The sequence below is a fragment of the Prionailurus viverrinus genome, chromosome B3, assembly GCF_022837055.1.
Source record: "Prionailurus viverrinus isolate Anna chromosome B3, UM_Priviv_1.0, whole genome shotgun sequence".
In the NCBI taxonomy this organism is placed as follows: domain Eukaryota; kingdom Metazoa; phylum Chordata; class Mammalia; order Carnivora; family Felidae; genus Prionailurus; species Prionailurus viverrinus.
In genome coordinates, this window is record NC_062566.1 from 42,584,516 (window position 1) to 42,600,522 (window position 16,007).

The 16,007-nt window shown below is 46.0% G+C and overlaps 1 protein-coding gene across 2 annotated transcripts in view; it reads right to left on the reverse strand.

Annotated features, from left to right (window-relative positions):
- CGNL1 (cingulin like 1) overlaps nt 1-16,007 on the reverse strand; it is a 201,394-nt gene that overhangs the window by 154,341 nt on the left and 31,046 nt on the right. The window contains exon 1 of one of the 2 annotated variants that reach the window (XM_047863827.1): nt 6,053-6,113. The exons of the other annotated variant lie outside the window; for it this stretch is intronic. The gene's annotated coding sequence lies outside the window, so the exon portion shown is untranslated. Of the gene's footprint in view, nt 1-6,052; nt 6,114-16,007 lie in introns of those variants that run through there. 2 annotated transcript variants of the gene reach the window in all.

Sequence of the window (16,007 nt, forward strand, 5' to 3'; positions counted from 1 at the left end):
TCTTTACTAATTATAGCCGCATAGGGCCTTGAAGCCCTTACTACCTGTAATTTTAGAAGCTGGAGATAATTACTACCCAGCAAAGTTTAGTTTTTGTCGAAAGTACCACATAAATAAGAATTGAACGTGCACAGATTTTGCTCCAGAATGTTCAACACTAAATTTTGTTTTTAATTTCTTACCCAGCAACCAATTATCTACAGAAACTCAGAAGTTTGCAGAGCTTTAAGAAAGGAGAGCTGTCTCTCTCACCTAGGATTTGGGATCCTTTCAGAGCATTTGTCAACAGCCTAATCTATGCTCTCTATTAAAAAACAAAACAGGGGCGCCTGGGTGGCTCAGTTGGTTGAGCAGCTGACTTTGGCTCAGGTCACGATCTCGAAGTCCGTGAGTTCGAGCCCCGCATCAGGCTCTGTGCTGACAGCTCGGAGCCTGGAGCCTGCTTCAGATTCTGTGTCTTCCTTTCTCTTTCTCTGCCCCTCCCCCACTTGTGTGCATGCTTTCTCTCTCTCTCCTTTCTCTCTCTCTCTCAAAAATAAACATTTATTTATTTATTTTTAATCTAATTTTTATTTTTGAGAGAGAGACAGAGTGTGAGTGGGGGAGGAACAGAGAGAGAGGGAGACACAGAATCCAAAGCAGGCTCCAGGCCCTGAGCTGTCAGCACAGAGCCCGACGCGGGACTTGAACTCACCAACCATGAGATCATGATCTGAACCAAAGTCTGGCGCTTAACCGACTGAGCCACCCAGGCGCACCCCCCCCCACCAAAATAAACATTTAAAGAGTTAAATGAATATATATCTTAAACATTTTATATATTGCTTAAAACTGTATGTGGTGCATAGTCGATGCTATACAAATGTTACTATGTTAGTCTGTGAGTCTGAGTCCAGTCCAGAGAGAAAAGCCCCACAGTGGTTTGAATAGGAAAGGTTAACATAGGGGCGCCTGGGTGGCTCGGTCGGTTAAGCGTCTGACTTCAGCTCTGACCCTCCCTCTCTCTGACCTTCCCCCGTTCATGCTCTGTCTCTCTCTGTCTCGAAAATAAATAAACGTTAAAAAAAAAAAAATTAAAAAAAAAACAAACAACAAAACAAAGGACTCCTGAGTAGTTCAGTGGGTTAAGCGTCCGACTTCAGCTCAGATCACGATCTCCCAATTTGTGAGTTCAAGCTCTGCCTCGGGCTCTGTGCTAACAGCTAAGAGCCTGGAGCCCACTTCAGATTCTGTGTCTCCCTTTCCCTCTGCCCCTCCCGTACTCACACTCTGTCTCGCTCTCCCTGCAAAAATAAACATTAAAAAAAAATCAATAAAAATTAAAAAATAAAAAGCAAAACAAACAAAAACCCCATACAATGCCATAAAATTTCCCTTGGGATGACAAGCCCACAGGGCTCTTCAGTCTAACATTACACATCATCTAGTAAAGGAAAATGACAAATCAATCCAGACCTGAGAAGACTGGATGTTAGAAAAATAGGGCACTGAAAACACAATTTCTCAATCAGCTCTGCTTAAGAGGTACCCATAGCAGCCTCTGTTTTCTCTCTGTAAAGTGAGGCCACTGCCACCTGCCTCTCAGGCAGGAACAGACTCAGAGCTGCGGCAGACAAGTGTTGAGCACACTACCTGGCACTTGGAAGGCGGTCCAGAAACAAACAGTCACTCCTCTTACAACCCTGGCGTTATTAGCCCAATGGGTCAGCTCTTTGGAAACCACCTTCCTGAGGGACCACAGTGTGAAGTCCAGTTTTCAGTCTGTCCAAGGAAACATGAGCTGAAGTGACAGAATGATGAAGAATGAATGTCGCCTGCTGGCCAGAGCTGCAGACAGGAACCAAACCTCTGGGTCTACAAGTCCAACAGCTGCCTCTTAAACTTGGCACCATGAGGCTCCCGTCCCAGTGCCATGGGAGAGGCAGCCACTCCTGTTATATTCACAGTTACCACCCAGCCACATTCTCTACCCGCTTCCCAGCCGCAGGTACTACCCTCACACTGCTTGGTTAAGCACCCCCTTTAAGCAAATGCATCTGGCAGAATCCGGCCTCCTCTTTCCTCACTCCCCACTACTTTCTCAGCATGACCTTCCCTCCCTGTCGGAAAAGTATCTGAAGCCAGTCATTTAAAACTTGATATAGAACCTAACAGATTCTAATTTAAACCCAAGCAAAGCTGTGACAAAGAACCCAGAAGGCATTTATCCAGGTGAGGCTAGCCAGGGGCTACCTGGCCAACCCCCCCCACCCCCCGCCCCAGTTCCTTGCGCTCCCTGTGATCGTAAGACCTCCCAACTTACCGCAGCCCACAGTTTTCACCTCCACCAGATGTAAGCTCCATCAAGTCAGGGGCCGTACCCTGTTCACCAAGAACTCAATGAGGAATGCAGAGCTTTGCCAGTAAGAGGGGCTGTATAAGTATTTGTTAAATGAATGAACAAAGAAATGAAATGACATTGTGTCATTTCAAAACTTGGTGTGAATTTAAGATGAAGCATCGTCTCCCCCAGGGATACTGGTTGGGGGGCTGACAGGCAACACTGCCTGACAGAGGAAGGTAAAGGCAGGTTGGAACCGGGGTGTTTGATTACAAACTTCAATAAGCTTCCCCTAGGCCAAAGGCCATCAACCGTGGTGATATTCCCATCACATCCTTTTTTTTCCCCCCCATTTCCATTTTCAAAGTCGTCATGCCATAACTTGTTTCTTGATAACAGGAATGTCATGTGACAGAATAAAATAAGCACTTGGTCATTCAGGGAAAATTACCCAATTTTCAATTCCCTTGAACTTTGGTTTTCTCTGCTGATGCCAACCTCTTAGCCACTGCACTGCCCTTTAGTGCCAGGATCAGAGGGGAAAAGAAAGAAGAAGCTCAAAATCAGCTGGGTTTTTTTTTTTCTATTTTTTTAACGTTTTATTTATTTTTGAGACAGAGAGGCAGAGCATGAACGGGGGAGGGTCAGAGAGAGGGAGACACCGAATCTGAAGCAGGCTCCAGGCTCCCAGCGGTCAGCACAGAGCCTGACGTGGGACGTGAACCCACGAACCGCGAGATCATGACCTGAGTTGAAGTCGGACGCTTAACCGACTGAGCCACCCAGGTGCCCCACAAAATCGGCTGGTTTTTTTAAAGGTCAATGGCACCTCTTACATAAACAGGTTTCAGGGAGAAAGGGAGTGAAGAAAGCATTACATTTCTTTAACCACCCCACTCCCCAACACTACAAGCAGGTTATCTGTCCCTAAAGACAGAAAAAAAGGCGAAACCAATAGGGCAGTCTACTCTTAACACAAATCAAGGATCACACTGCTGAGGGCCTTATACCCTTTCCCTAAACGAAGAAGCCCCTCATTATTAGCTTTCTTCTTTTTTTTTTTCACTCCCAATCACTTTAGAATATCGGAGCTTAGAGGGGCGCCTGGGTAGTTCAGTTGGTTAAGCGACCGACTCAGCTCAAGTCATGATCTCATGGTTCATGAGTTCCAGCCCAGCGTTGGGCTCCATGCTGACAGCTCAGAGCCTGGAGCCGGCTTCAGATTCTGTGTTTCCGTCTCTCTCTTTGTCCCCTGCTCATACTCTGTCTCTCTCAAAAATTAAAAAAAAAAAAAAAATCGGAGCTTAGCTGTTATCCCAAAGTAAGAAATGTTTCAATAAATCTGTTTAGATCCACAGTTACAAGCACTTTTCCTTTCTTTTTTTTTTTTTTTAATTTGGCCAGAATGTACTATTATATTCACAGTGTAAGTATTGCTATTCAAGTGCAACTTTTCAGACACCAAGAGTTCAACTAACATCCTCAAATAAACATTTTCCCCCAAAATGGTGACAAGATTAGAAAGGTTACAATCCATACAATACCAAAATAAGCTAGCCTTCATTTTGTTCGCCTGGTCCAAGAACAAGAAAAAAAAATCAACGGTAGGAAAACATTTTCCATATGGTCTTGTTCCCCAAAGGTTGAGGATTCAGGTCAGGGGCCACCCTGTGAGACCATGCACTCCACATAACCTCCATTCTCAAGCCAAGACAATTAAGACCGCTCCCACAGCGGCCCCATTTCCAGCAATTGAACACCGGCATAGGAACAGGGTACGGTAGTGGAAGGTGGGAAAAAGAAAACCCAACTTGCAAAACTATACAACTTTCTATTTTTTAAATTCAATGTCCTTTTCGACTTTTGTTAGGGGCTAGAAATGAATGCAAATGCGTCTCCATCTCTAGAGAGCATTCTCTTAAAAGTCACATCACTGATACGAAAAACTCAAGGGGGCCAGTCAGGACCTCAGAAAAAATAAAATCCCCTGGTTTGTGGCCAGATAGCAACATCCAGGTAGGAATCTAATACAGACATCATACTTGGATGATGACAGGAGACTGTCAAAATAACATGGACACTGTAAACACATTTTTTAAATAAAATATATATAATCACATTTAGTATGTGTGTGTATATACATGTATATATATACACATATATACCCATGTTCAATTTTTCCTTAGTCATATTCCCCTATCATTTTTAAGATCATCCAAAAGTGGCTAAGGACTCACCCCAGATGTGCATTGCTATGGTTAAGGCACCAACCCCGTAACTCAGATATTCTATCAGCAAGAAATATACACTGTGTTATATCTGCTGGGCTTAATCACACAATAGGAAAAAGCTTAACTCACAAATGCACACACATTAACTTGACAAAATCAACCACAAAACCTTAAGGTCTTGTTAGCTTGCTTTCCTGAAAGACAAATCCTCACACGAAAGCAAAATCATTACACCTGTAGCAGAGGGGCTCTGAAAGTTAATGGATTCCCGAAGTATTTTTCCTGTTTTTAATCTGAAATCCTTTCCAAATAGGACAAGTCACACTATCACTTTGTTTTTGCTGAATAGGACAACACTGTATTATAACCTTGATCCTGCAAGGACTTTGTGGTTTTAATTCCTACACTCCCACCTCCTTGGCAGAAAGTGCCCAGGCAATATTTACTGTAAACAGGCAGAAACAAAGCATACTCCAGAAAAAGTCACCCTCTGAAGTCCAAGGTTGGAAAGCACCAAAAAAACAGGCTCTCCAGGTAGAGAGGTGGCCTACAGAAGGCAGAATCAAGCGTTCCTGAGAGGAGTTCTGTTAGTACCGATCATTCTTTAGTAGTTCAACAAGAGGCAAGCCTCAAGTGTGGCCGTACATTGCAATCACCTGGCTTTTTAATTCCATCATCCAGGCTGCCCTCCGACCCGACCCACTGAATCAGGATCTCTAGAGGTGGGACACAGGCATCAGTATTTAATAAAAATTAAAAAAAAAAAAACAAAAAAACACTCTCTAGACGTGCAGCCAAGTTTGGGAACCAATGCCCCCAAAGAATTCCCAACGTGTTTCGAACAGAGTATTGTGAACAGCGCTGGAAGGGCAGTGCTTCCGTGGGTATAATAAGTATACAAAGTTTTAAAAAATCCTGTGTAACTCCAACCTGATAGCCAAGCACCTGTCTAGGGGCCAAACAGTGATGCAACTTGGAAAAGTCCCTTGGAAAGCGAGGCTCTGTGCTCTAAGAGAGGCGGGGGCTTTGAGGGAAGACCTGTCGGGACGGGGAGGGCCAGCCACGGCCACAGCCCTTTCTTCGCAAGGGCCGGTCTGAACGAGCACGCCGAGAAATTAAGTCAAACTGGGGCTGAAGGGCTCCGTGTGGCGCCCTGGCTCATTCGCAGCTGTCACAGGAACCCGGGGGTCGAGGCAGGGTGCGAAGGCTGCCGATCCCTCTTCCTCTGCGGGGAGGCCCCGAGGCCCTGCCCCAGCCCCGACGCCGTTCCCCCCAGGAGTCCCCACCATATGTTCCGCACGGCGGCCGGCCGCGCGGCGGGCTGGAGCCGTGAGCGCACCTTCCAGCCCCGGCCCCCGCGCGCCTGGCGGCGGGCGCTGCACGGCCCCCGGCCCGCAGGGCGGACGCGCCCCCGAGCACCTGGCGGAGCCCCAGCCGCTCCTGCCCCGCCGCCTCGGAGACGCCTCTGCCCCGGGCCCGCACCCGCTCCCGCCTCACTCACCGCCGCCCGGGTCCCGCTCGCGCCGCAGCCAGCAGAGCCCGGCCCAAGTGCAGGAGCCGCGGCGCCGCCAGGAGGCCGGGCGAGCCCGCCCCGCCCTCCGGGGAGGAGGGGCAGGGGGCCGCGCGGGGGCGAGACCCGCCCGGGCGGCCGCGGGCGGGCTCGCCCCTCGCTGCCCGCCCCGCCTCGGCCCCTCGCGCCGCCCACCGCCCTTCTGCACCCCCGTCCAGCTGGCCGCACGAGCCGTCCCGCGCCGGCACCTCGTCCCGCCGCACCTCACGCCTCACACCCCTCTCCTGCGACGCTTTGTCCTCACCCTGCCCGGGATCGGAATGTCCTCCCACCTCCCCTCCACCACTGCCAGGTGTCTTTCTCTCTGAGCCTCCAGCTTCCCACATTCCGGGTTTCGCAGCCCCCCACCCCGGCCTGTCTCTAACTCGGGGGCCTGGAGCCCAGTTTTCGCTTTGCCCTTCCCTGCAGCCCTTCGACCCCAGCTGAGCAGAAACTTTAAAGTGTAACCTTTCTTCCATCACAAAACTCAACAAACATTAATTGAGCACCTAGTATGTCTAGACACTGGTGGAGGGGGATCAGATAGATGCCGCTTACAAACTAACAATAATAAAAGTCTGTCCCTGCCAGCGAGGCAGGGGGGTGAGGTACCCAGGTCACACAGCTGACTAGTAAGACTGGGATTGGAAACTAGATTTCTAGCATCGAGTTTTGGCCCATTCCAGGGGAAACGTCAGGATGCCCCTGACCAGCTGTGAGAGCTTGAGACCCAGTGTGAAATGAAGAGCGGGATATACCTAGCCCACCAGGTTGGGAAGGTTGCCTGAGAAAACATGGAAATGTCACACAACTGGTACTTAATAAGTGAACAGTTGCTGACATACTGAATGAAATAGACACTTGAAAACTCAATAATTTCAAGTAACAATATAAAAGGCATTAAATAGTAATACTGAATGGAAAAAATGTATTTGCCAACTATGTACCTGATAAGGGATTCATATCCAAACTATATAAAGAACTCCTACAATGCAATAACAAAAAAAAACAAAAAAGCTGATTTAAAAATGAGCAGAGGATCTGCTCTGATTTTTTCAAAGAAGACTTACAGATGGCCAACAGATACATGAAAAGATGCTCAACATCACTATGCAAAGGACATCAGAGAAATGCAAATCAAAACCACGATGAGATATCACCTCACACCTGTCAGAATGGCTACTCTCAAAAAGACAAGAAACAAAGTGTTGGTGCAGATGTAGTGAAAAGAGAACCCTTGTGCAGTTGGGAATGTAAAGTGGTGCAACCATTACAAAACAACAATACGGCAGTTCTACAAAAATTTATGAAAAGAATTACCATATGATCCAGCAATTCCACTTTTGGGTATTTATCGAAGAAAATGAAAAACACTAACTCAAAAGATATATGCACCCCTATGTTTACTGTAGCATTATTTATAATAGCCAAGATATGGAAGCAACCTAAGTGTCCATCAATGGATGAGTAGATCAAGACAATGTGACATATATATATAACATATACAAATGTATATATGAATAAATTATATATATATATATGAATTTTATTTCAGCCATAAAAAAAAAAAAGAGGAAACCTTGCCATTTACAATGACATGCACAGCGCTTGAGGGCATTATGCTAAGTGAAATAAGTCCGAGAAAGACACTACCATATGATCTCACTTATGTGTGGAATCTAAAAAAAAAAACAAAAGGAGCTCATGGACACAGAGAACAGATTGATGGTTGCCAGAGATGGGGGGTGGGGGGTAGTAAAATGATTGAAAGGAATCAAAAGGTGCAAGCATCTAGTTATTATATAAGTCGTGCGGATGTCAGGTACAGCATGGTGACTATAGTTAATACTCTACTGCATATTTGAGAGTTGCCAAAAGACTAAATCTTAAAAGTTCTCACCACACACACAAAAGTCTTTGAAACTGGATGTTAACTAGACATATTGTGGTGATCATCTCACAATACAAATATCGAATCATCATGTTGTACGCATATTAGAAAGGGGAACGGGGCCAGACAGATGCCTTTGAAAAGGCATCAAATACCAAAGTAAGGGGGCTCAAGTTAAGCAAACAGTATTTGGACACTGCAAAATGGTTAGAAGAGAACTTGCACCCTATGGAGGGAAGGCATTTAAATGGTCCTGGAGACCCCGAATGGCAGAAACCTGCAGCCTGGGAGGAACCAGCAAAACAGTGAGGAGGGTTTGCAGCAGGACAGGACTGGGAAGAAAGACACTCCCCAAGAAGAACCCAAAGGACTTGGGAACCAGGTACGTGCAGTGAGGGACTGGAAAAGGCAAAGACAAAGCTCCAACAAAGGAGATTTCCATGCCTGTGGCTTGGAGCGCTAGAAATAAGAATGGTTTTCTATGAGAGCTGTTAAGGGTTCCTTGGCTGTGGGGTAATGATGGCGATTTTCGACAGAAATAGCCCTGCAGGCAGCAGGGGGTGGGGATGGGAGGGCCAGAGGTGAGCAGCGTCCAGGTGGAGGGTGAAGCGGAGTAAGGGCCAGACCAGGTGCAGGGAGAGAAGAGTGAAGTGCCCTCACTTAGGGCAGAGGAGGCTGAGGGTACCAGCTAAGGCAGTGAGAGCTGTCAGGAAGACCCAGGGAAGTCTTGGATGGCTACCGATGGGTGAGTGGTTCATCAATGAAAGGGTGGTGGTGCGGAACCTCACTAATCTTACTTCTTCTCTAGATCCTTACACAAGGAACTATAGAAAGCATGTGTTCAGTAAATATTTGTTAAGAGTCTAAAAAGCATTAATCAGCAATTGCACCCCCCCCCACTTCGAGGCAAATATTTTCCTGATAAGGAAAATAAGGGGAGCCTTTGGGTGCAAGGAGAGAGGCAGGGTAGAGATTAGTTTATCAGAGAATTTGCTTTTGATGCTCTGTTATCAGGGTGCGTGCTCAAGCTTCTTCAGCCTCAACCAAAAGCAAACATTTCTCTCCAGGCAAAGCTTCAGAAATTTTGAAAAGCATCCTTCCTTTATTTTTATTCAATGTAAGTCTCTCTCCCTTGACTGTTGCTATTGAGCCTATAGAAAGAGATGTTTTTGGTTTTTGGTTGGTGGCGGTGGTGGGTTTTTTTAGGGTTTTGTTTAGGTTTTTTGTTTTTATTTTTGTTGTTGTTTTTGTCAATTGCAGCAACTTGCCAGAAGAGAAATTTTCAGGAGGAAGAGTAAAGAAACATCACCTCTTTTCTCCACCAAATTTTGTGTACAAGGAAAACATGATGCAGAAATATTCAGAGAAATGCTGTGGTATGAACAACATAATAGTAGTGATGTGCAACACAGGAGGGGCCATGGGAGGGAAGCTCCCTGTGGAACGCTTCCTGTGGCTCTCACTTGGAGGATATAGTGAGTGTGAGTAATAAAGGGAGCACAAAAGGGCATTGGTAGAAGGTGACATCAGACACAAGACAGGGAACAGGAGGAAATGAATAAAGCAGAAAAGAGTGAAGTGGTTTATTTGGTTGAGGTGGAGAAACCCTGCTTGGGAAGAAAGCGAGGTTGGAAAGGAGAGGAGGAGAGAGACTTCCTGCTGGAGCCTTTGGAAGAGACTGCCATAGTTTGGGTGGCCCTGGAAATGGAGCCTGAGACTGGACATAGGTCAAGTGGTTATTCCAGAGGGGATCCCTAGAAGCAGAGTGAGGAAGAAAGAAGAGTGAGACAGGGAAGGAGGAAGCCCCCATTGGGGTGTGTTGTTGAGCCTGGCACCATGTGCAATGGTACCTCTTAGGAAGCAACTCGATGTCTCCCCCCCCCCCCCCCCCCCCCCCCGCCGCCAGAACTAACAACCTGAAGGTCAGAGGGGATGGGAGGAGCTGGAGTATTTTCCCAGAGGTCTGGCAAGGGCTGTCCCTAGGGGGCTACACTCCCCACCCCAGCTCCCTGGGGCAAAAGCGTTCCGTCAAGGTGGGCAGCTATCAGCACTTAGTGACACTGAGTCTGCGTAGAACTATCCCAGCAGCTACAGTTCTCACAGTGCGCATGGCTCCTCAGGACCTGCCTCCTATAACTATGGCAGCTTCTCTTGGTACTATCCCCCACTTCATCACCCCCAAGCTGTCTCATAGTGGAGAGACTCCCCCTTGAACCCTAAAGGTCAGACTTCTAGCGAATTCCACTGGCCTGACACCACAGTGACTTCTCTGCCATCCAGTGAGACCTACTGTGCCCTTTCCAGCAAGGCCTGGCTCTGAGCCAGAGCAGAGGAGAGGCTGTTCCTTGGGTGCCCTATCTCATTGCTAGACCATCCACCCTTCCCACATGAGGTTAAGAATGTCTGCCTCAAACTATTCACTTTTCAAAGTATTCATTCTTACAGGTGCAAGAGGAAGGTACTTAACACACCAAACAAGTTTCTGTTTGAAGTTCTAGAGTCCCTTGGGCAGGCAAACTTGCTAGATCCTCCTTCAGCCCACAGGAAAAAAAAAATGTAACCCCTTGGCAAGGTGTGGAAAGCCCCACATGCACTGGCCCACATTGCCAGAGAACTCAACAAGAGGATCGTGCCCCTGCCCACCCCACCCCGACACCGTGGGCCTGCTCTCAAGGTTCCTTGACCTGGAGTGCCCTTCCCTCTGGCTCTTTATCTTTAAAGGTTTAGCTCAAGCCCTTCCTCTTCTGTTCTCCCCTTGCCTTGCAGAGTTTTATCACAGCACCTATTTAATTATAATTCACTCCACCACCACCCCCCCCCCCCCATACATGGAGAGCTCCTTAACTGTACGGAGAGGGCCAGATCCCTCATTGAGTCTCCAGCCACTAGCACACAACAGGTGTTCAGCAACTGATTGATGAATGAATTAATAAACACATGCTTGTCACTACACCCAGCCATAACCATCAGGAAATGCCACTGAAAACAGGTTCTGAGTACATCAATTTGTGGCCAGACCAGGGAATAGCCAAGCCCATCTGAATTCTAACAAAACTTGCCCCGTGGCCTTGGACTAGTAACTTAATATCTCTGTGGCCTGGATCCCAAGGTCTCTAAAGGGAGTTGATATTCATACACCCCACGGGGAAGAGGTGGAGTCTAATTACTATTTAAAGATCCTAATTAGCCTTCAGAAAAACAAATGTGTCTGTGTATAGTGTGGAGGAAGGTAATGAAGCTAGTGTGCCATTAACACGTTCTTATTCTGTGGGAGACAGGAGGATTAAGAAAGTCACTTTATTTTTTTTTTTTAATTTTTTAATGTTTTATTTATTTGAGAGAGAGACAGACAGACAGAGATTGGGCAGGGGAGGGGCAGACAGAGAGGGAGACACAACACAAAATCCAATGCAGGCTCCACGCTCTGAGCTGTCAGCTGTCAGCCCAACGTGGGGCTCAAACTCGTGAACCATGAGATCATAACCTGAGCTGAAGTCGGACGCTTAACCAATTGAGCCACCCAGGCGCCCCTAAAGTCACTTGATTTTTTATTCGCTTTAAAGGTAGGACATCCCTATCAGGGGAAAATGTCAAAAGAGGAGGAGAAAAAAAAATGAAACATGGTTAAGTTGATTCCATGCTGCCCTTCAGGACTTGCTCTAAGAGGACCACAAATTTTTCCCACAGGTGCTTCAATGTGCACAATAAAAAATTTTTTTAAAAAATCCAGAAGGAATAAATAGCAAGATTAGAGGGATCCAGCATAGTCCAAAGTATTTTATGTACATTTTGTAGATCTGTTGGCCCCAAGTAGGCTGGAATTTCTAGAAGCTTGTCATTCCTGCTTAGAAGCTGAAGAACAAGAGTGGGAGTGACAGAGCTCAGCAGATCAGATGAGGGAGGGATTATTAAGGAGCAGGAAAGGTTCACAATCCCTGTCTCCTCGGTTATTCCAACTCCGCTGATACTAATTTGGTGAAGATGCATTGTTAAATATTATCCCCAAAGTGTCCCTGGCTATGTCGAAACAACTCTAGGATATAAAAGTTTGCCTTTCCACCACACTTTAGCCAAAGTCTTTTTTAATGTTTACTTATTTTGAGGGAGAAAGACAGAGAGAGAGAGAGAGAGAGAGAATGAGTGGGGGAGGGCAGAGAGAGAGAGGGAGAGAGATAATCCCAAGCAGGCTCCATGTTGTCAGCAAAGAGCCCAACACAGGGTTTGATCTCACAACCGAGAGATCATGACCTGAGCCAATATCATATCGAGTCACCTTAACTGACTTAACTGACTGAGCTACCCAGGCTCAGCCCCTCCCAATTTTTTTTTTTTTTTTTTAAATTTTGACTCTGTGGGCCATATTTTCTCTGTAGCAAACTAATTAATCATTTGCAGGGTGTTGAATTACTTGATCATAGATCATCTAAGCCACCTTGAGGGTCACATTCTCAGACCAACTGGGCAAAGATGAGACCTGAGACAGCAGATCAGATGTTTTTAAATGTTGTGGTTTTGTTCATTTAGGATTGCCAAAGCTCTCAATCAAGGGAGTTCTCCTTCCAGAATGCATGTGTCCGGATATGTCTACAGAAAAAATAACAAAGGACTATCTGGTGGCTAGTCCTGAAATAATGAAAACTAGAATTTAGGTTATCTTGCAAAAGTAGATACAATTTCTTTTCCTAGAACGTAGGTGTAAGGAATTACCATAGGGCTTGTGAGTGGTCCACAGACCGGCGATGCCCTCTGCATACAGTCCTGTGGTCAAGGAGACTGTGGCCGCAGCAGGAACTTGGAATTCTGCAGCAGCCTGAGGAACTGTAAGTGTAACATTTAAATGTCCGAACAACCTGGTGAGGTAGATGCTCTTATCCTCATTTTCCAGATGAGGCAGTTGGGGCTCAGAAAAGCTACACAACTTGCCCAAGACCAAGTCCTTAATAAACAGGTGGAGGAGCGTGTCCACGACTCCGGGTCTGTCAGAACCAGAGCTTTGCTGGAGAAGCACAGGACAGTCAAACTGGAAGGCATCTAGGAAACATCCCACCCCTTCCTTCCCTCATTTCGGAGCAGGGTTGGCTTTCGCATCTCCAGCTCCCTGCAGGAAGCCTAAGGGACCTCAGCGCCTGGGCAACCACAGGGAGTTTCCAGATGGGTGATTTGGGGCAGTTTCCCCACTGTGTGCTTTAGTCCCATACCCAGGCCTCACAGGGGACCACCTGTGGTCCTCACAGGAGCCCGGCCTGTGCCAGTGGAACCCAGCATGAAGTTATCCCTACATGCCTGCTACCTCGGTCCTTCCCAGCCCCGAGTCCCTTCCATGAAATATAAGGACATGGATATTGATATCCATAGGCCTTTCCCTCACCATGAGATTTCCACAATTTGTGCCAACACGATGAAGATGACTTTTAAGTTTTTCACGTGGGCTTGGAAAGAAGGGAAAGGGGCAGCAGAGGTTGCTATAACTCAGCCTTAGGAAGCTCTGCCCACAAGAGAGGCCAGGCAAGAGCTGAGCTGGGCATCAGGGGCCAGCACAGCCAGGGTAGAGAGCCCCCACACCGGTGGGGACAAGAGTCACCTCAGGCCTCTCACTCAGGTCCAAAGCTTCTTTTTCTCCAAGGCCTCCAATCCACTCCGTCTCTAAATCTATAGGGACCTGGTCAGTGGTTCCAAATTGAACATGGCATTTGATGTTGAATAAAAGAATAGACACTCAAAAATGCCTCCTAGGGTATCATTGGCAAAGCAGCAACACTGACATCTGGCTCACTGAAATGGGGTAGAGACCACCGTGAACCATCCGTAGAGGAAAGGCCATGAGAAAGGAAATTTAGATATCACTACTGCCAGTGCAAGGTCTAAACATTACTGATGTATTTTAATTTGAACAGAATAATTATATTTAGGGATATTCAAAGATGTATCCTGACACACTGGTTCCTTTACCATAGTACTACGTGGTCTCCTGTGTTCCCTGGACACTTTGGTATTGTGGGTTCCTTCTTCCAAAAAAATATTAAAAATTATGTTTTACAAATGCATTGGTATAAAGGAAAGTATGTTAATATCACATAGTGAAACATGTTCTTTGATCTAAACGTTTTTTTTCCTTCTAATTTTAAAAGAAATTAAACATTTTTGTGGATTTCTGAAAGCATTGTGGGCCTGGGCAGGGTTCATTCTTTGTCTAATGAATGAGTCTGCCTGTTTATACGTAGAGGGTCCCTGCCCTACACTGACTACATGGAGAACTTTAAAAATTAGCTTTTTTTGGAACTTCATGCCAGCCCAATTAAATCAGTCTCTAGAGGTGGGCCGAGGCACCCTGTTTTTGGCATTTTTAAAAGTTCTAATAGGGTCACCTGGGTGGCTTAGTCGGTTAAACATCTGACTTCGGCTCGGGTCATGATCTCCTGGTTCATAAGTTCGAGCCCCGCATCTGGCTCTGTGCTGACAGCTCAGAGCCTGGAGCCTGCTTCAGATTCAGTGTCTCCCTCTCTCCTGCCCCTCCCCTGCTCATGTTCTGTGTGTGTGTGTCTCTCTCTCTCAAAAATAAACATTAAAAACATTTTTTTTAGGTTCTAATAATATTTTCCTTGTAAGGACCTTAAGTTTCTCACTAGCAAATTCTTTTCTTTTTTTTTTTTCTAAAAAAATTTTTTGAGACTGTCCTTTGAGGCTGGAGAGGGACCACTATTCTGTAGATCAATTTTCCCAGTAGAGAAACTGACTATATTTTATTTCTATCAGACAAAATCTACTTCTTTTCCTTTTTCTTTTTTTTTTAAAGTAAGCTCTAGGCCCAGCATGGGGCTTGAACTCATGACCCAGAGATCAAGAGTCATCTGCTCTACCAACTGAGCCAGCCAGGTACCCCAACAAAATTTCATCACAGTGGGACAATGTGTTTGAAATATTAATGAAAATAAGCCCTTTCCTTTCTGTTCTCTGTAGCTGTACCTCCCCTTTTCAAGCCCCTGTTGTTTGGCTATTGCCTTGAGGGTGAGATGTGACAGGGTGGGAGGCAGACAAGAAAGGAATTCAGAGTGGTAGTTTTCAAATGCCTTTGGACTTGGGGGTCTTTAGGCTCAGACTAAAAGTTTGGGAAATACGGGGCTTAACTATGGGATTTGCTCTGGAGGAATAGAAAATATTATTCTAGACTAGAGGACAGGAGACTAACTGGGGGGTGGGGGAGCAGATGTGAAGAAACCATTTAAACAAGAATGAAAAAAAAATAGACGTAAGGGCCACTTCAAGGGACTTGAAGAGCACTGTGGGAGCTGCCATGCTGGCCCACAGACTATGCCAGCTCTCCCTTCCTGGGCAAGGCTTCCCTTCCTCCACAGTCAGCCCTTTGCCTGGTGACCACTCAAGAGGGGGATGGCTACTCATGCCTTCACATACTCCCCTTCTCCTGATCCTGGATGCTTCTTTCCAAACTTAGAATATTCTAGAACACTCTTAAGCCCCAAGGAGGTAGAGCTCTAGATACCATTCTCTAATAAGAGAGCCTGGTATATTTTCAAAGGATTACAAATTTTTTAGAAAATATAGAAGAAGTGTTGGGGCACCTGGGTGGCTCAGTGTGATAAGCGTTTGCCTTTGACTCAGGCTGTGATCTCACAGATTGTGAGTTTGAGCCCCACATTGGACTCTCTACTGTCATCCCGGAGCCTGCTTTGGATCCTCTGTCCCCTCTCCCTCTGCCCCTCCTCTGCTGTCTCTCTCTTTCTCTCAAAAATAAATAAACATTAAATTTTTAAAAAAATAATATAAAATCTTCAAAAATATATATAGAAGTGAAATATAACTATCACAAACATAGTTCAAGTCCTGCTTCACTGCCTTAAAACTCACACACACACACACACACACACACACACACACATATATATATATATATATATACACCAGATAAAGATCTATCCAGTCAGCAGTAAAATTCAGACCTCTCAGAATTATAACTTCCTTAATGGATACAACAAAGGTTGAAAACATTATAGGAAGGAA